Genomic DNA, 21032 nt, shown 5'->3' with positions numbered 1-21032 from the left:
AGGCAAAAATTATTTGGCACATAAAGTTATTTGGGCAGTGGCATACCTTGACATATGACCACCACATGCTCCATAATGACAGTCATTCAAAACTTTCTCAGCTTCTTCGTGTGTTAAACACTGTCAAAAAATCAGATCAACACCACGACAATAAATAATATCACCAACAATACGATATTGTTAGGATTGGTTTGGGATTTGATGACGTTCAATATGAGATAGTTCATGTTGAAATTTTTGAGTCTATATATAAATGATGATATCTCCATACCATGGATCTAATGAACTGACAAGAAACAAAGATTCATGTAGAATTGTGTCTTCTGTACCGTTTCTATATTAGTGTAGGGAAGGTCACATATTAATTCAACAAAAATGAGTGGTTTCTTAGACTTAGATTTAATGAATTCCAAATAAAATTTCTAAAGAAATACAATCCATTTGGAATGTTTTCCCCCAAGTAATTGTTGAGTGAGAATATACTGCATGGGGTTATAGTTAGAAACCATTATGGTTTTGCGTAACAAAATGTAGTGACGAAATATTTGGACAACTTGAACTATTTCCAAGGCCAATCTTTCCACATGTGAATAGTTGATTTCGGAAGTGGTAAGGTTCCTACCTAGATAGTAGATCACACGTTCATCATTCAAATCAACTTCCTAAACAAGTACCATGGAAATAGTACCATTTGACGTGGCTAGGTACACGAAGTAATGCCAATGATAATTGGGGGATGTAATAATGGCATGTGAGTCAACACATCCTTCAAAGAAAGGATTTTTGGGCGATGTCATCCCATATGAAAGGAACCCCTTTTTTCAATAGTTGGGTGATGTTGTAACATAAATGGTTTTGATAAGCTAGATATTTATAAAAGAGGGTATAAAAAAAAACAAAAATATAATAAAATAATGAAATTATATTTTTTTTGAAAAAATAATGAAAAGAACCCCATGAAAAGAAAAATAAGTATACAACTAAGCCAACTCAAATGCCACTAGAAATAATTCATGTTTGAATCATATAGTATAATCATGATCACACATACTTAAATTTATGTTTTAGATTTGGAAATAATTCAACCGAGCTGTCTAATCTTGGTTGAAATTAGTAGATAGGATAGATTAGAGAAAAAGTGACTAAAGCATTTAAACTTGGTCAATTGCATTATATGCACTAGAATAGGGTTAGAAGTAACTTTAGGAAATAAAAAGAGGGTCTGCTAGATCAAATGTTCCCTTAAGATATATTAATCATGCTTTGATAAATTAATCTTGGTTAAATAATGAACTAACCATGCCATTTAAACATGATTAACAATTTGTAATAAGCATTAAGCATTGGGTTTTATTATAGGGTCAGGAGATGACAAGATGTTTTGTCGGCTTGTGATATCGCAAAGCCACTTTTTAACAACCATGATTTTCCCCACTCGGATCAACGGTGGGGAAACCACTTCGCACGCTCTCATCCCATTTCCCGTTAACATCAAGGGTGGGGGGGGAGGTCTGAAAAGCGGTATTGCTTTTCCTGGGCCCCACATAACGTGGCACTTCCTCGTGACTTCGCACCCCCCTCACTGAAAACCATATACCACCCCCCTGAAATGTTCCTATCTCGCCTTTTCTCCCACAAATGGTCACCATGTCACCTCTCGTATTTCACCTAACGCTAATTACACTGCGCCACTTGTCAATCTACCACTTGCTCACATCCTTTTCCCATTGCTATCTTCCCATTATTTACCCGTTGAAAATTTCCTGTTGCTCATCAATTCATCTAAATCCCATTCTGTAATGTTTCTAACCACAACGGTAATTGATCCCGTCTTCTAAAATCCACCTTGTCTCATCCCGCGTGACTCCCCTAGTTGTGTTGTTATTATTTTTAATTGCAGGTACTATTTTCAACTCTTGCAACCCCTACTATTGCCAGCAACTAACAATCCCAACAAATTATGAGCCCACTACCATTGGCAGAGATTCATCACTCATATAGGTACCTGTTCAAGCCGAAGCTCTGTTATCTTTTTCCTTCTCAAAATCCTTAGACATGGCACCAAAGGGAAAGGGCCAATCCTCTAGTAGCAAATAAAAGAGTGAGGATAACCCTAAAACATCTGATACCCTGGACTTTGACCATATTCCATTAGTAGACAAGTATTACAAGATTGTCGATATTGAGTGTGAATTCGACTTGTTTGAATTACATCACTTGATCAGAATCTGGATTAAGGGCCAAAATTTGCTCAAAAATGAAAGTTTCTAGAATCACTTGAAAGATGAAAGACCACTTCCGTCTCGGTAAAATGATCCCAATGGAACTCGTTTCGTCTAAAACGGAGTTTGTATGAGAAAGTTAGAGCCCGTTGACCGTTTCACCAAACAGGCAAAATTTTGAAAAAAAAAGGTTGTCTGGGAAATCTGTACAGGCCAGCCAACAATGAGAATACTCCTTGGAATATTCTTTGGAATATTCCCTAAAATATTCCTTAGAATATTCTCTAGAATATTCCTTGGAATATACCTGTACACTTGGGTAAATCATAGATGGATAAGTGGCATCATTTCATTGGGTTTTAGGTGGTGTGTTGGCACATTTATGATTGGTTTATTTTTGGACCGATAGAAGAATGCCATGTGGCAAGCCTAAAGTCCACCAAATGGTACCTACCAAAGGCTTGGGCAGGGCTTGGTAGTGGAGAAAACTTTTATGGTGGAGGTCAGGGTGAAACCTGCGACCTCCGGCATACCGTCCGTAAACCTTTACCAACTCCTCTACAGGGTGTTTCTTACCCCATATGTTCTTCACACTCATTTAATGTTTAATGGTGTGGGAGAAGGCAGTTAGGAGGGTTAGCCCACAGGCCAACGCTTTGCATGTGAATAAAATCCAAACGTTGGCGGTCACGGTTAAGTGTTAACTTGGCGGATAGTTCACCACACTGCAACGGTCTCGCATGTAACCACTCCAAACTCTGCAACGGTTTGGAAGGCAGTTATGTTAACCATGCCCCAAACAAACCTCCAATGGTTTAACGTATGCCATGTGAACACCACAATTCATTTAAGGTTATGGTTTGTTCGACGGTTCTGATAAAATCCATAAAACCACAACTGGTGCGCAGTTTTCCAGGTAGTTAAGGTTACAATTAGCCTAATCCACATGATTAGTGCTAAACCATAACTTAAACTCGACTTAACACTAATTAAATATCAGTTTAGTCTTGTGGAAGTTTGGTAGTGCCCCTAATTTTGGGTCTGGCTCGACATTTAGCGCGCTAACTGGAGTCATTCCAGATTTAGTGAAACTTTTTAAGGAAAAAACTGACTGAGTCATGGAGAAGGCAATTTTCAACCAAATTGAGCTCAGGAAGAGGTGTTCTTGGCTAATTTGGACATTCTAAACATAATGGAACAAGTTTTGGAGGCTATAGAGAACTTCTGTATGTGATTTATCCACATTGAAGTTTTATGAAGCCTAGGGCCACTAGGGAGGAGGTCATGCCCAAATAAGCTAGAGTGAGTTTTCAGAGATCTAATAGTCATTTTGGGGGTTTTGGGTCCTCTAAACCCAATGGTACATTCTGAAAATCCATTGGCGTTGAGAAAAATCTTGTAACAAGACATTTGACCAAATAATTCCAAGAGGGCCTAACCATTGAAGGAGGTCCAATGAGATGTAGCCCAGTACTGGAGGGTGAACTCCTTGATCAGATTTGTCTTATGATTTTACTGTGTATATTTCTCTTCATTTCATTTGCTGTCCATGTTATTTAAGCATCTAATTAACTTATAATTTGTTCACACATGACACATAAAAGACATATAACTTGACACATCAACCTCTTTCATAACTGGGTAAATGAGACGATCCTAAACATGTTTTAACTGATGAGGGAGCTTGCATAGAATTAACAGTTTTTCTTAAGATTTTAGATCAGGTTGGTATCAGAGCACTTGTTAGCTCATTTGAACCTTGAGATGGTTTGTCAAGGTTAGCTAGAGAATTAGCTACTGGTTTTGAAATTGTGCAAGGATCATTTAACTGTGTGCAAGTTTGTGTGTACAAGCTGAAGCAAGGAGAAGCTCAAGATTGAGAGCTTGGTTCTCAAATCACAGTAAAGAAGTTTGTGAAGCTTTGTGAATTGTTGTGAAGCTCTTTAATTCATTACACTTGTGATGGCAACTTCAACAAGTGATGTTTATAATCCATCTTCCCTAGCAAGATTCTTAATTGAAGAGATGTTGTAGGAGTTTATCATCATGAGAGATATGGTGCAAGGTATGTATGAAGATAGGAAGGAGAAAACTATACTTCAAGAGTAATTGATGGCCATGAAGGAGGAGAAACAATCACTTCTTGAAAATATGCATGAGATGGAGACTCAACTCCATGTTGCAAATGAAACCCTAACCAAGTATATGCATGAACATGAGGTTTGCAATTCGATTTTATATTCAGTTTCCTCTGAAAATGAATGTTTTGGTGATTTTGAAATACACACTAGAGGAATAGGGTCCAAATTGTTGATGAATATGGGCTATGAAGGTAAAGGGTTAGGAAAACATGCACAAGGCATAGTTGAGCCAATTGTTGTTGAGGAAAGGCCTAGGTATTTGGGTCTTGGTTATGGAAAACATGATGAAGAGTGCTCCAAAGCCAAGGAGGCACATGAAAGTGTTCCAAGAGGGAATTTCATTACATGTTCATACCCTCAAGCTTGTGAAGATTGTATTCATGAGGAATGCAAAAGTTGTATACCCACTTTGCAAGAAAATGCTCATAAGCATGCAAACAATGGTTTCAATGAACAAGAGGATGTTAAAAGCTCTAAGGTTATTAACACCATTGTTGGTATTCCAAAGAGAACTACTACCAATTCACCTCCTCAAGAAGGCGACAAAGGTGAATGCTCAAGGTATAAATCTGCCTTTAATCAAGTTTCTTTTGATTACGTTAAACATGGTAAATATTCATGTAATAATTGGAGAAAAAGTTCATGTTCATTTTATGGTTTGATTAATCATAATGTTTCAAGATGTTGGAAGAAAATGGCCACATACAGGAAACTTTCAAAGCAAAAGTGATAGAAAACTAGAGGTCCATTGGATAATGGAAACCATGTTGCAAAGAAGATGCAATTGTTTTGCAATCATTTCCATAAGCAAGGTCATTTCATAGACAAATGTTTGACTTTGTATCCAACAACTCATCCACGACGTTTGAAGAAGGTGGAGAAAGAATTTGGCAAGAATGGAAAAGAGGATTCCATAATTGATGTGGGTCAAGATGATCCAAAAGATGATGTGCAGCTGCAAGAATCACAATTGAAATGGTTTGGTAAGAGGTGGATTGATTTCTTATCCAAATAAAGCTTGAATTTCTTTTGTTAATAGATGCAATTCTTTGCCTTATGAATGCATTACTTTTCTGTTAAAATTATGTTGCAACTTGTATGATGCAAGATGTTGAAAGTGGAATTTTGTTTGACTCACTTTAATGCAACAAAGAAGACAATTTGTGGTTACAAGTTTGTATGTGAATGCATTTCTTTTGAAATTATTCTTGATGTTGCATATTTTTTCCATGAAGGTGTGTGAAAGTTGAGTATGTTACTCACTTCATTTGTAGCAAATTTGTCAATTCAGCTCTTATGTACCCATATATGTTTTTGGCCTTGTTGTACATGTGTTTGTACTTGAGGGAGAGTTGAAGAATTGTACACATGCATGAGAGTTTGTGTGTGTGTGAACAATGAAATTAGCAACATGCATGAATGATTGACTTGTATTGGTCAATTGCTTTGTTAACATGTATGATTAACAACTTGAGAATTTTCATTGTGTTTGGATACATGCACGAGTGTTGACTTGTGTTGATTGTTATCACATGTATGTCATATCGACTTGGAAGAGTTGATTTTATCTCCAAAGATGAAAGGGAGTTGTTGGCGTATCATTGCATGAGATGTGAAATTATTATTGTTTATGCAAAGAATCGTCAATTTTCTGTACATGCTTATGTTTGGCTTTCAAGTCAAGTCAGTTGCTTGAAGAATAATGTTTTGTCGACTTATGTTTGGTTGATGATGTTTGTCGATTTGTGTTAAGTCGATGATTTGTACACTAATATACAAGAGTACATGGATGTGTTACATGATGTGACAATTTTTGCTTTGAAGGAGCAAAAGAAGAGGTCGTCGATTTGCAATTCTTGCATAATGCATTTTTTCATTTAATGGTGTTTCTTGTGACAAGATGTTGCAAGATTTTAGAAGGTCCATTCTTGAGCAAGATTCTCATGCTTAGCCTTCATTCTCAAATCATGACATGAGTAGCATGTTGAACTGGAGGATGACAGAGGCAAGAAGCAAAAAGTGGACGAGATGCCAAAACTTTTCAGCTATTGTAGACCATTGTATGTGTTGACGCCAAGATTCTCAGTGGGAAGACTATTAGATTGTATTAGTTTTCCAAGCACTGAGGGATCGATGTGGGACAAAAAAGGTATTTTGCAGCCATAAAGTGTCAAGAAAGTGTTGGATTGGGTCAACAACAACAGGAGAACAATGGTTGAGGGACATAGCCATTTGCAATGCAAGGCATGTCAGTGTACCCAAGTGGTTGTCATGGAGACCTTTCAAGTAGAATCAGTTGATAGAACTTGGGAAGGAGAAGAGTGTTTATCTCTCATCAGATAACCAACTTTTGTGGGTCCAAAATCCCATCAGTGGGAAGGAGTGATCAAAATCTAGATTAGGGGCCAAAATTTGCTAAAAAATGAAAGTGTTTGGAATTGCTCGAAAGCTGAATGAATGCATCTCTCTGAGAAAAAAGATCCCAACGCAACTCATTTCATCTAAAATGGAGTTCATATGAGAAAGTTAGAGCCCACTGTCCATTTCACCAAACATGCAAAATTTTGAAAAAAAGGTTGACTGGGCAATCCGTACAGCCCAGTCAGCAAGGAGAATATTCCTTGTAATATTCCATAGAATATTATTTGGAATATTCCATAGAATATTCCCTGAATATTCCTTGGAATATTCCCTAGAATACTTCTTGGAATATACTTGTACAGGTGGGCGAATCATAGATGGATAAGTGGCATTGTTTCAATGGGTTTCAGGTGGTGTGTTGGCACGTTTTTGATTGGTTTATTTTTGGACCAATAGAAGAATTCCATGTAGCAAGCCCAAAGGCCACCACTTGGCACCTCCCATAGGCCTAGGCAAGGCTCGACAGTGGAGAAAAATTAAATGGTGGAGGTGGAGGTCGAACCCGTGACCTCCGCCATACCGTCTGCAAACCTTTACCAACTCCTCTACCATGTGTTTCTTACCCCATATGTTCTCCGCAATCATTTAACATTTAATGATGTGGGAGCGGGCGGTTTGGAGGGCCAGATCACAGGCTAGCCATCCACATGTGAACACAATCCAAATGCTGGCGGTCACGGTTAAGTGTTAACCCAACAGATAGTTCACCACACCGCAACAGTCTCGCATGTGACCACACCAATCTCTGCAATAGTGGGTAGGTGTTTATGTTAACCACACCCCAAACAAACCTTCAACAGTTTACTGTATGCCATGTGAACACCAAAATGCAATTAAGGTTATGGTTTGTCTGACGGTTCCGATAAACTCCAACAAAACCGCAACATGTGTCCAGTTTTCTGGGCAGTTAAGGTTACAGTTAGCCTAATCCACGTGATTAGCGCTAAACCATAACTTAAACTTGACTTAACACTAATTAACTATTAGTTTAGTTTGGCGGATTTGGTGGTGCCCCTAATTTTGGGCCTGCCTCCACATTTAGCACGCTAACTGGAGTCATTCCAGATTTAGCAGAACTTTTCTAGGAAAAGGCTGACTGAGTCATGGAGAAGGCAATTTTCGACCAAATTGAGCTCAGGAAGAGGTGTTCTTGGCTAATTTGGATATTCTGAACACAATGGAATAGGTTTCAGAGGTTATGGAGAACTTATGTATGTGATTTTTCCACATTAAAGTTTTATGAATCTCAGGGCCACCGAGGAGGAGGTCATGCCCAGATCATCCAGAGTCAGTTTCAGAGATCTAATAGTCAATTTTGGGGTTTTTGGGTCCTTTGAACCCAATGGTATAATTTGAAAAGCCATTGGAGTTGAAAAAATTCTTGTAACCAAACATTTGACAAAATAATTCCAAGAGGGCCTAACCATTGAAGGAGGTCCTAGGAGATGTAGCCTAGTACTGGAGGGTGAACTCCTTGATCAAATTTGTCTTATGATTTTGCTGTGCATATTTCCATACATTTCATTTTCTGTCCATGTTTTTTTCCTTGGGGAAAAGTCGTATTTTTCTATTATATATAAAGAAAATTACATGTTGTAGATGCTAGAGGGGCATATGCAAAAGTTGTGACCGTGGCCGTCAAATAAGTTCTGTACTAAAAACCTTGAAAGGGTGGACTATAATCAGCACTGTAAAAAATATATACATCATAGGTCTATAGAAAAAACTGTGTCAAAAAATTTACTACAAAATTAGGGCATGTTGGCCCTCATATAGTGTTGATTTATATATGGATGATGGTAATACTGGAAATGCTCATCTGCCTGCTATTCCTTTATGATCTAGTTTCCCTTGGGCTAGACCATCACCTCCTTGGATAATTTATCGGCAACCTGGTTTCTCTCCCTATAAATATGATGGCAAGAAATAAATTCAAATTGTGATTTGAAAAACAAGTCCTCATCCCAAATATTTCGGAGTGAATGCATATGACAAGTAGATGCATTGTTGAACCGGTTTATGATGCTTTTTGAATCCCCAAATATTTGTGTTTGTTTTCAGTCATGTGCAAGTGCAAAGTGGAGCAAGTGACAGAGTGTGATTAATTTAGTGAAATTATTTGTGCTTGTTCCTGGTCCCATTTGAATATGGAAGGTGTGATTTTTAGATTTGTTCAACAAAATTCCCCCACCGCAGCCCTATTCCTGAGTGGCGCCATCAAAGTAGGTCCATGATAAACCATGTTTATGACCTCGACAATCATTATACGAATAGGGGTTGTGTTATCGTCCTTTGAAATGTCATGGTATGCGATATAATTTAGGTGATAGTCAAAGGCCAGTTGATAGCCTTGTCTCGAAAGATAACCCTGTTTCAGTTCAGCCATACAGACCAACAAATAATTAATGGAATACAATGTTGCTTTTTATTCGTGGTCCTTAATCTCCAATTATCCCAGACATCCACAATGTGAGTCCTGGCCCATCGGGCATTAATAGCAACTACTGTGAGGACCTGATTCCATATCTCAATAACCGACCCACAGTGAAGGAAAAGGTGGTCGTTTGATTCTTCCGCCTATTTGCATAAGACACATATGCAAGGACCATGGTATGACCTGTGCATGAGATTGATTCCAGTAGGTGTTTTGTTCTTTAATATGTTCCACATGAGTAATTTGGTTTGAGGTGGAGCTTTGAGTTTCCAAATACGCTACCAACAATCAATGAGTACAAGAGGTGTAAGTGTAGCTTGTATAATAGGGTAACCATCTTTTGGTGTATATATACCGTGCCCAACATGGGCCCAGATGAGTTCATCTCTCCCTTCTTTGATGCGGATGTGGGATTCTAACAAAGCATTTAAATAATCATCCCATGCCTGATGTCAATGAGCAGGGATGCCCAAATCCCCAACCGATCTCCATGCTTGAGCGAAAATGGTGGAGTTCACCATGTATGCTATGTACACAATCCTGTGAATTTCATTTTGTTTAAGGTGCAGGATGAGATCATGGGGGAGTTGATATAGGTTCCCACATCCATTCCAAGGATCAATGACTAACCTTACCGATTGACCATCATTGATGCACTAGATTAGACCACTTTTGACAATGGGTAGAGCATGGAGGACAACTCTCTAAATTGATGAAATGCCCGATTTATTCCAAGTAGGAAGCCAGGTCCAGTCCATGATTGGTAATGACCAGATCTATTTGTATGCACTACTTCCTTCCATAGTCTGTTAGAAGTGAGAATGATACACCCCATTTTTGCAGCAAGAACTTCTTTGGTAGTGCGATTTGGGTCCATCCCACCCATGCAAAGGGTTTCCCTTCCTTATGTCCGCTCTAAAGGAATCTGTAACATAATTTTTGGATCTGGGCTAGGATGCCTTTAGGGATCCATGCTAATGACATCTAGTACATTGACGTTGCCTCCAGAATTGATTTGATGAGGACCAGTCTCCTTGCCCTTGATAGGAATCTATGGTTCCAATTGAGCAGCCTCCTTTCAATCTTGGCTACCAACCATGTCCAATCAACAATCTTGTACCCGTGGGGTTTGATCCAGAATCCTAGATATTTAAGTCCAAACTCCAATTGTAGATGTTGATAGGGAAACTTTTGAGAGGCTAACTGCATTTCCTAAATTGAGCAAGCAGAGAAAGTGATAGTGGATTTCATCTTGTTGGGCTCCATACCTGTAGCTGCTGAAAAAAGTAGCAAGATCTCATGGAATGCAGTGGAGTCTTGGATGCCTCCATTTAAAAATATAATCACATCATCCACAAATAGGAGGTGGGTGATGATGTATTGTTCAATGATATTTAGCCCCATAATTCTCCCCTCCCTTCTAGCCTGGTGCATGAGTCTACTGAGTCCCTCCATAACAAGGAGAAAGAGGAGAGGGGACATAGGGAATCCTTGCCTCAACCCACATTTTGCATGAAAGAAATAGGAGGCAGAGCCATTTATAAGAACACTGAAAGATGCAGATGTAATGCAACACATGGTCCAGGTGATGAAGGATACTGGGAAGCCCAAGTGGGTGAGGAGCATTCTGATGTATAGCCAGTTAACCTTGTTGAATGCCTTAGATAAGTCAATCTTGAGGAAGGTTCCTTTGAGATTCTTCAATTTGATAGAGTGGAGGGCCTCTTGAGCAGTGCCTACAACCTCATGGATTTGTTAATTATGAAGGAAGGAAAACTACTCAGGGAGAATATGATTAGACAGTATGGGTTTAAGACGTTTGGAAATAATCTTAGTAATGATTTTGTAGAGATAGTTGCAAAGAGAGATGGGCCTGAAGTCATCAAAGGATCTAGGCGAGTCCACCTTAGGGATAAGGGTGATGAAGGTGGAATTTCTGGCCTTGTACAGATGACCAGTGAGTATACATTCGTTCACTAGTTTGAGCAGATCCTGTGCAATAATGTCAAAAAAGGAAATATAGAATTCAATTGTCCACCCATCTAGCCCAGGGCTCTTATCTTTCTTGAACCATTTTATAGTGCCCTCTAATTCACTCATGGAAACAGGTTTGAAAAGCTCCTCAGAGTCTTCATGATCCACATATTAAGGGAATAACCCTACTATGCGAATAATTTTAGCCAAGGATGCTCTAGGTGGGGCCTTGAATAGCTTCCGAAAATGTGAGTTCCCAAGGTGGGCAAGCTGATGAAATGATGTAGCAGACTGACCATCTTCAGTGGGCATGCTCCAAATAGTGTTGTTGGCCCTCCCAACTTTGGAAAAATTATGGAAAAATCTTGTATTATCATCTCCAACTTTTAACTAGACGACTCTACTCTTGAGGTGCCATGTTTCCTCACGATATTTTAAAATCTTGGCTCTTTGTGACTCTAATCTAGTGAGATGAGTTTTTGCCTCATCTGATAAGAAACCCTTGCCATGCTCATCCAGTAGGTTTGCCATCTGAAGTTCAATGGATGTGAGAGCTGCTTCATCCCTGTCTCTTTTTTCCTTGGCCCATTTTATAGTAAGGCTTTTGATCTTGAGAAGACTCTGACAGAAACCCTCAACTATGGTTCTCCCCCTAGGCGGTGGGTGGGAAAGCCGGAAATCAGTGATTAACTTTATGTAGTCTGGATCCATTAACCAAGAGGAATTGAATTTGAAAGGAGACCTAGGTTTAGGGAAAGGCCTAAAGAGCTCAAGGTATATAAGAGAGTGGTCAGAGATTCCACCCATAACAACCCATTGTCGATAATTAGGAAGAGCTCGAATCAAGTGATTTTTTGTCGATGTTATTTAAGAAGCTAATTAACTTACAATTTTCACACACATGACACATAAAATACATATAACTTAACACATAAACCTATTGCATAACTGGTTAAATGAGATGATCCTAAACATGTTTTAACTAATGAGGGAGCTTGCATAACATTAACAAGTTTTCCCAAGATTTCAGATCATCACTGGTTGAAGAAAAACTACCTAGACCAAGAAGATGAAATTAACCTTTTGGAATCCCTGTTACCCACATTCATTTTCCCATAGGCATACTATTTCCTTGATCTTGTCATGTGGTGTCAATCCAGATATAATCCACTGCAAACAACCATTATGGCTCAGAATGGATACAGTCTGATCTCAATTACACTTGTAACCATAAACCAAATGTTCCTAACTCCTCAAAATGACCCCCTCAACCATTTTTCTGCAGCTGTTCTTATGGACTTGTATCATAAGCTCACATTTCCTCAGAGAGCCCAGATTTTCAAGATTTTCCTTCCAGAAGATTCTCATCTTCCCAATAAAAATCCCCCTTATCCATATTCTATGTTCCCAGAGAACGACAAATAGATCATTGCTTTAGTTTCTTGCCTTTTAGGGTATCAATCCGACCAGTGGATAGATGAGCCTATTCTAGGCTTTCTATATATTTTCTCTAATGAACATAAACCAACATTCATGTTTATTTTTGGTCAATTTATGGCTGATAATATGCATGAACAAATGATGAAGATTACTATAGAAGGCATGTTTTAATATGCATCTGTATTAGTCTATATGTTTCCTTTTTAGCAAAGAGATAAGTTTCCAATGACTTTACATAAACAAGATGATCAAGGCATCAACCAATCAGTTTTACAATGGACTTCATTAGTCAGGAAAAACTCAACGGAGTTTAAATTTACAAACTTCATAGAAAATTTTGTTCATACAATGGCAGGGATTCTTAGTAGTCAGAGTGAGCCAAGGATCAGTTTGGAGATTAAAAGGGTTTTGTACCTGAGTGAGCAGACAAAAATTGGAGACTGGTATCTATACCATAATTATATAGAGATAAGGGTATATGGATGTGAGCTGGCTCCCTACAAGCTGCCTAAATATGTTCCAATGAGGATTTTCTCTCTGGAATACATAAGGCAGATGATCAATATGGATGAAATCCATTTTGTCTCAGGTAAAAGAAAATCACAATTTAAGATCAAGACCCAAGTGGGACCATTCATATGTAATACCAGAACAACAGGAGATGAGGCAGACTCAATCCTCAAGCAATTCAATTTTCAGCCCAGTTTCACCTAGTCATATGACCCATTCAACATAATTTCTAATTTAAGGGTGGAACTCAAAACCACACCTTATAATCATACCCCCAGACCAGAGATTGAGAAGTTCATGAATCAAGACCAGTGGGAGGAAAATACACTACAAGAAGCAGAAGAGTAGATTCTATCTACAACCACCCTCCACACTCTAGTACCTCAAGATAAATAGGGAAAAAGGCAAAGGGAAGAAACTTCATCTTCAACATGTACAAAAATAAGTGCCCAATAATTCATCATTCAACAAAAAAAGTAGAGGACACATATCAAGGATATCAATATTCAAAATGAGGAAGAACAAAAAACTATTGTTATGAGTGGTATACAGGTTCCCATAGTGTCAGAGGAGCTCTTCCCTGATACCCCATCCTCCTCGGCCTCACAGAATCCTTTAGAGAAATCATCATAAACATAATTGGGTGAACATGATGATCCCAATATCTTCAGTAAGTTTTTGCAAATTAAGCAGAAAAACGAAACACTCAAAGCCAACACCTATGCTAAGTTTTGGAAGCAGACTTCAACTTCCCAACATAGGTTGTTAACAACATTTGATAGTGAGAAAGGAAGGATGCAAATAGAATTCTTACAGGCTCAAGTACCATCTCCAAAAACCCCTTCAGACTATAAGAAAACCATCTTCTTATTTGATGCAAAGAAAATACATCCCATTGACCAAATGGATATGTATAGACATTCTAGAGAAATTATTTTCTCCACCATGACAAATACTGCTACAAAAAATTTCAAATTTAAGGACATCTCTCACCAATGTCCAAACACAATTAAAATTGGGTAAAATTTCTTCATTAGCAAAGGACGCTAAATTCAAAACATTGGAAGATTTGGTGATCAAGCTGGGTTATGATCCAAGTGATTTCAAAGCATTGGAGGATATCCTCAAGAAAAAGAATGCAGACATAGCAACACTCAGGAAACAACTGAAGTTACCTTCTACAGAGGATCCACAAAAAAAAGAGATAGAAGAAAGTGAGAAACATAAAGAAGACATGCTCAAATTGATCATTGAGCAAAATATACAGATAAAGGAGACAAAGGAACAAATATAGAAGCTATTTAATGAAAAATAAGAGGCTACACAATTGAGTATAGCTCTAGTAACAACCATACCAATTATAATTGCAGGTACAACAGGGGATTTGACATCAGTACCAGATGATTTGAACAAATTTATGTAGGCACCGTGTCTCTAGAGACAAGAAAATGATAAGATCTAGCAAAAAATAAAGAATCTAGAAGCACAAAAGATAAAAAATGATACCCTCTTGGTGGAAGAGATGTAGAAATCTCACCAACTTTCCAAGAAGATTGATCAATTAGAAAATCAGTCATTGATGGCTCACACCTTGGCCCAAGCCAAGGAAAGAATTTGGGTGGATATAAATCATGCCATAACTGAGATTTGGCCATCCATTCAAATTATTTTTGAACAAGAAGAGTTAATTGATAGGTGCAAAACAACCATTGAACAAGTCAGAACAACACCAGGACAAAACCAACTGAGGCTACATCCATGATCAAAGTGTTGAATTCAAAGACTAGATCAGAGTTGGAGCATATCCAGATTGCAGATAGAACATAGACCATCCTAGAAATCAAGAAGGTATTGTAGAAAATTTATTTAATGACTTAGTTGGAGACTAGGTGTCAAGCTATGGAAAATGTTGTCCAAAGATTTCATACTAAATTTAATTTGTTGAATCAAAGAGGATTGCCAGGGTTAGTAGCACCCAATGATAGATTAATCAACTTGGAAGATTATTGTGAGAAACTTTACACTATTGCAACAGATAAATCCAAGTTTGTAGGTATCAAAGGACATGTCACATGTAAAGCTTTCATAGACGCCTTAGAGTTTGATTTAACTATCAAACATGGAATCAAGCACATTTTCATCAACAAGCCAACTTTCAAGAAATATACTGAAGTAGATGAAGTTTATAGAAATCTAATAAATATTTCTATACCCAATGATGAAAGGTGGGATTGGTTCTGTGATACTATCGAGTACATTTTTTATCTCCAAAAGACAGACAAAAAGACAACACATTTTGGGGCCAAGTCATCGATAATTTCCTCGAAGATAGTGCCAACAATGTCAACAGTTTAAGCATTCCTACATTTTGTACTATTTTTGTAAATTAGTTAGATGTTTCTAGGATCCAAATATTTTTGTATAAATAAGTAACAATTCGATGTATTAAGGGTTGAACCCTTGAATAAGTTTTCTAAAGCAGAATTGTATCAAACTGAAATGGCTTCATCTTAATGAAATGATTCTGGATTTGCTTCAAACAACTTGTCACTTTGTGAGTTTTTCTTATGTTTTCACTTCATTTTGTTGTTCTACATGTATTTAAGTTTTTATGAAGAAAAATGGGTAAGAGAAAACTGAATATCAACCTATCTTAAACCCACTCTGAAGTTATAATCTATTTTAGAGATTAGTTTATTGGATTGTTTGTCTTTATAAGATCCTCTACATTTATAAATTGTCAATCATCTTCATAAGATTAAATATATTTTGTTGGGCTGTAAACATTGTTTACTTGCATGCTTTCTTATGATTAACTAAAAATTCAGTTTGAATATTTAGGAAATCATAGCCTCTTACATTTATGCCCTTCCACACACTTTTAAATCAAATTACTGTTCAGAGGTAAAGAATCATCCCTATTTATTTAGTATTAATAAGTTTTAAGCACCTACATTAATCTGCTCATAAAATTGGTCATCCAATTTTTTTTAAAACAACAAAACATTTTAGATGCTTTGGCATAATTAATTAACCTAGAATTATCTCATAGGACAACATCAGATTGGCGCCATTGCCGGGGAATGAAAATTGAAGTATTTTCCCTGGGGAAACGATAGAAATTTTCCTTTAAGGTGAATAAAGGACTAGTAGGTTAAAATCTTTCACCCGACGACTTCACAAACCCAAACTAACTCCTTCAAGACACGCCAGATCTCATTCTGATTCTGAAATTGTTTCTCCATTATCTGATCTAGAGAGACTGGTAAGAGAAACCTCTTTAAGAAGAAGACTTGAAGCTTCTTCCTATTTTTCTATACCACTACAACATGAGGATATTTCGGCCTTTAATCACTTTAGGTATGTTTTGTCTCCTTTAGATTTGGCTAAGTTAACACCTAGGGTATTAAAACTACTATCCAAAGGAGTTGATATAAAGTTAGTTTTTTTAATCCATTCACTGGAATCATATCAAATTCCTGAAATACCTTCAAAATCACCTAATTCAGAAGAATAATTGGATGTACATACCTAAGTTAAAACCTATTGATTTTATCTCTCCCACTATTTATACTTTTCCATCTACTTCTACCCAACCCGAGGAAAATTTTTCTGAATACTCAAACCCTTTGTTTGAAAACAAAGGAGAAGTTGAAACAAAGGTCCAGAAGTTAATCATTCAAACACCTTTAAAAATTTAAGAAATTCTCCACCCTCTTTTCCTCCTCCACCTACTTTTACAACTCCATATTCACCTACAAATTCATCATCCTCTACCACATATTCTACTGATTCATCTGCATCTTCAAGTATGGTTTCTTTTCAACCTATTGTTCAAGCCAGGTATGCTTGTTTACAACTTACTAATATACTCAATAATTTTCCTAATGGGTATTTAAAACACCTACCTAGGTTTAATGGAGAAATTGATTTGTCTGCTGAAGACCATTTAGATGCCTTCTTGGACTTTGATGATAACATGAATATTGAACATGAAAATGTGTATATGAGATTATTTGTTCAATCACTAGAAGGGAATGTCAGAATTTGGTTTAGAAAATGCCATATTTATAGTTTTCATCTCTGGTGTTGCTCGATGCTAGTAGGCTTGGATGGTACCTCCGTGTAGTCACTTCAAAAACAAAAACATCGCTCCGTTGCTAGTGAGCTTGGAAAGTAACCCAATGGAGTTGCTTGCTTCACCTATCTGTGTAGGAATCCTTTCTCTTCTTTTTTCCTTTATTTCATTTTTCATTTTTTCCAAAGAATTGTGCATAGGCACTTATTTATTTCATGGGGGTGGAAGAGGGATCCCGACTTATTAAGCAGTAGAGGTTGTCCCTTCAGAGAAGGATATTTGTATACACCTCTGACATACTTGTTAAGGTTTTCCTACTCTCCTTACTCTACTCCACTTAGTTGACAAGGATGAACCAAGAATATAAGACCGATTAGAGTAGGTGTTACTAGTTAAAAGTGAAGGCATCTTGATTTCACTTTGACTCTCTCCAAAAGGAACGTATTTTCCATCAGAGTATCATCAACTAAAAGAAATGAAATTTTCACATAAAGAGAGGGAATAAACAGGTAACCAAGCATTGATAGCAGTAAAACTTCCTATGGGACTTCACCCTGCTTGTCAGAGAAGCTAAACATGGCCTCATGCGGAAGCTATCTTATGACTGAAAGAAAAGAAATAGAAGAAAAGTGTGGAGCAAAAAGTAAAAGAAAGCGAATCAAAGAAACAAGAAAGAAAAGCAAACAACTGCTCTTACTCCTAACCTAATAGTGAATAGGCCAGACTCATGTGAAATGATAATTCCAATGCAACCACCAAAGCATTGGATGGCCTATGAAGACGAGGGGATGCATGCCAAGAAAGATATACAAGCATACTGATAACAACAAAAGATAAGGCATTGAAAACCAAAACGTTTGATGTTTGAAAGAACGCACAAAAAATAAAGAAATAAACGTGACTGGGAGACATTCTGCGGGTACATGGTGGTGTGTAGACACACTGCGACCTGAAGACGTGCTAGAAAAAAAGGTTTGAATTGCGAAAACGGGTGAACATAAAGAAAGAAGAAAATTTTCGCTTTGCAACCTTGCTTGCCACGTATGACTCCTCCAATGAATGAGCGATAGGATAATGTGATATGGGTGGAGGATGCGAAAATTGTAAGACAAATCGATTTTCAATGTGTGCGACAGAGTGATGAGGTGCCTAGAAATATTCAACGCATTTCTAAATGGAAGTAGAATTGGCCTCAAGACGATGAGAACTTGACATAACCATCAACTCTGGGTGAAGTGCCTCGACAAATTAGGGGATTTCCAATTCACCAAAAGATGGATCATCAAAGAACAATGGCTTAGAAATATCGACAGTGGAAAATCAGAATCATGATCAAATGAATTAGTGAAAAGATCACCAACCACGATCAGAAAGATCAATATTACAAATAGAGGCATCCTCATGATTTGATGAATAATAAAGAGGGGATGACGGAGAATGAGAAATTTCACTCTCTATATTTGTAGAAATATAATATGAGAGATTGGAAAGATTAGGGAAAATAGATTTTTCCTCTCTACATTTGGATGAAGAACTGACATTCCATGTGTTCTGAGAATGATTGAAAGTAGTAACATCAACATAAATTGAATTTTCACAAGATTCACCAGGAATGTCAGAATTGTGGAAAATGTTAGGATAATGCGGAAGAGGTGCAGGAGGGAGGAGGTCATCCTTCATCATAGATTCTTGTTCATATTTAGGCTCCCACACGTACTCATCGAAAATGATATCGTAGGTTGGATGTTCAATACCAACTCCATCCAGAACTTGATCCTCGTGTGTAGCAATCCCCGTGAAAATTTCATGTAATAAAAGTTAAAAACAATAACCATGGATGAATGGGACACTTATTCCAAGTTGAATGTTGGGCAAGACATCCTAGGGGGTGTTCATTTGGTTGCTTATGGCTAAGGAAATTGGAAAAGGCAATGGCTAAGGATTTGGAAAGGTAAAATGACATTTTTGACACAAATATTTATGAAAATAATGGAAATTAGGAGAAAAGGAGGTGAAAGGTCACAAGTTGCATGTGAGGAGGAAAACAAAGGAAAATAATGGAAAATGAAGAAAATAGAGGCTTCATCCATAAAAAGGATTCTGAGGATCAGTTGCTAGCCTTTTGACAGTTCAGCTTTGGATCTCTTTCATTATTCTCTCTCTCTCTCTCATACTCTTGGACACTTAGAGTTTTCTTGGAGCACTTTGGCATTGGAGCAAGAAAGGCAAAGAAGGCAAGAGGAAGAAAAGATCAAGCAGGGAAATGCAGGATCAAGTAGCTAAAATAGGCTTCATTGCAGGTATCGACTTGAATGTGTATTTTCCTTGCTAGATTTGGCATGCATGGGATTGCATGTATTTCTTTTCTACCATGAAATGGGTTTCGGCAGGTGTGATAGTATTTTAAGCCTAGCCTTGCTATTTTCTGATAGCTTTGATGAGATGGGTTCTCTCATTTGGTTTATTTGGGATGACCAGATTGGATTTGAAGTTGAGTGGGGTGGATCTCCAAATTGACAAACACATGGTGTAGTGGTCCCTGAACTAGACTCAGGATGCACGAAGCCACTGGCCTAGTAACCCCTGAACCAGACTGTGGGTTGCAGTAAAGCTAGATTGTGTGCCTCAGTGGGCCTAGGAATCCTTGCTAATGAATGGCGGGATATACGGTAAAGTTAAGAGGTGGATTTTATCTCCATTGGGCCTAGCGATTCTTGGATGGAATGCATGGTAAATCCTAGAGAGTATGTCACGGTGTAGGGCGTAGTAGCGATCCATAGATCGGACTGCAGATGCAGGATAAATCCTAAGAGATTAGGAGGCACTAAAATTCCTCACAGTGTAGGTGGAGAACTCCAGTGGCATCCACATTGATTGGTGTTTTTGATGTGTTCTATGAGTCCCACATTCATTCTTGGAATATGGAACGAGGGTGATCGGCTGAAGAGAGACTTGGCTCAACCAATCTATGGTTGGGTGGAACATGGTAGTCCCATCTTTGGTTGGTTCATTATATCCATTAATGAGAAATTCATTCCCTAGATTCTCATGTGTAAATGTATTGATCTACATATGGATTTTGATGGCTGATATGTTTATTGCATTTATGTTCCTATTATCTTGGTTAGATGTATATTTTGTGACAACAACTATGTATGGCTCTCATCATATTTTTACTTGTATTTGAATGGATATGGTATCTATGCCCTAATAAGTGATAAGGCAACAAATGACATGAGGAAATATTGGTTCATGGTGATTCTCAGTTAAGTATGAGATCCCTACACTTAATTATGTTGTTTACACCTGTAGGTTACATGTTGACAATATGTTTGATGAAATGCATGTCATGGCTAGTAGGGGTCTGGTTAAGGTCTTGTTGAGTTTATTGCTTTTGCTTCATTGTTTCGTTGTACCTTACTTGATTTCAAGCTTTCATTCCATTTTGGGCAGTGGCATGGGCCTGAAAAAGTGGCTTAAGTCTTGGGGTCGCTAGAACAAAACTAGAAAATTTGGTCCATAGGCACTGGCATGCATGCCTATGAGAGTGACTTTAGGTCTCTGGTCACTCCCTTGCCCATAGCATGAGAGCGACTGTGGCCTCAGAGTTCCAGAACATCAGTGGGACCTAGTGACAGTCTGCCTGAGTGGGTGACTTGTCTTCTGAGTGTTCTGTTGATGATGTTGGATAACTGTGTGTGATGTTTTGTCGATTCCACTTCCTTAAGGTCACCTAGGAGGTCGAATATGATCATAGTAGCCTCTCATCTCATGTTTACCCTAGTGTGCATGGTTACTTCGGTGGATGTGGG

Source organism: Pinus tabuliformis, chromosome J (assembly GCF_031772625.1).
Source record: "Pinus tabuliformis cultivar Carrire ecotype Pingquan chromosome J, CPIR1, whole genome shotgun sequence".
Lineage (NCBI taxonomy): Eukaryota > Viridiplantae > Streptophyta > Pinopsida > Pinales > Pinaceae > Pinus > Pinus tabuliformis.
The sequence above is the reverse complement of the archived record's forward strand: the minus strand, read 5'-3'. Positions refer to the sequence as shown.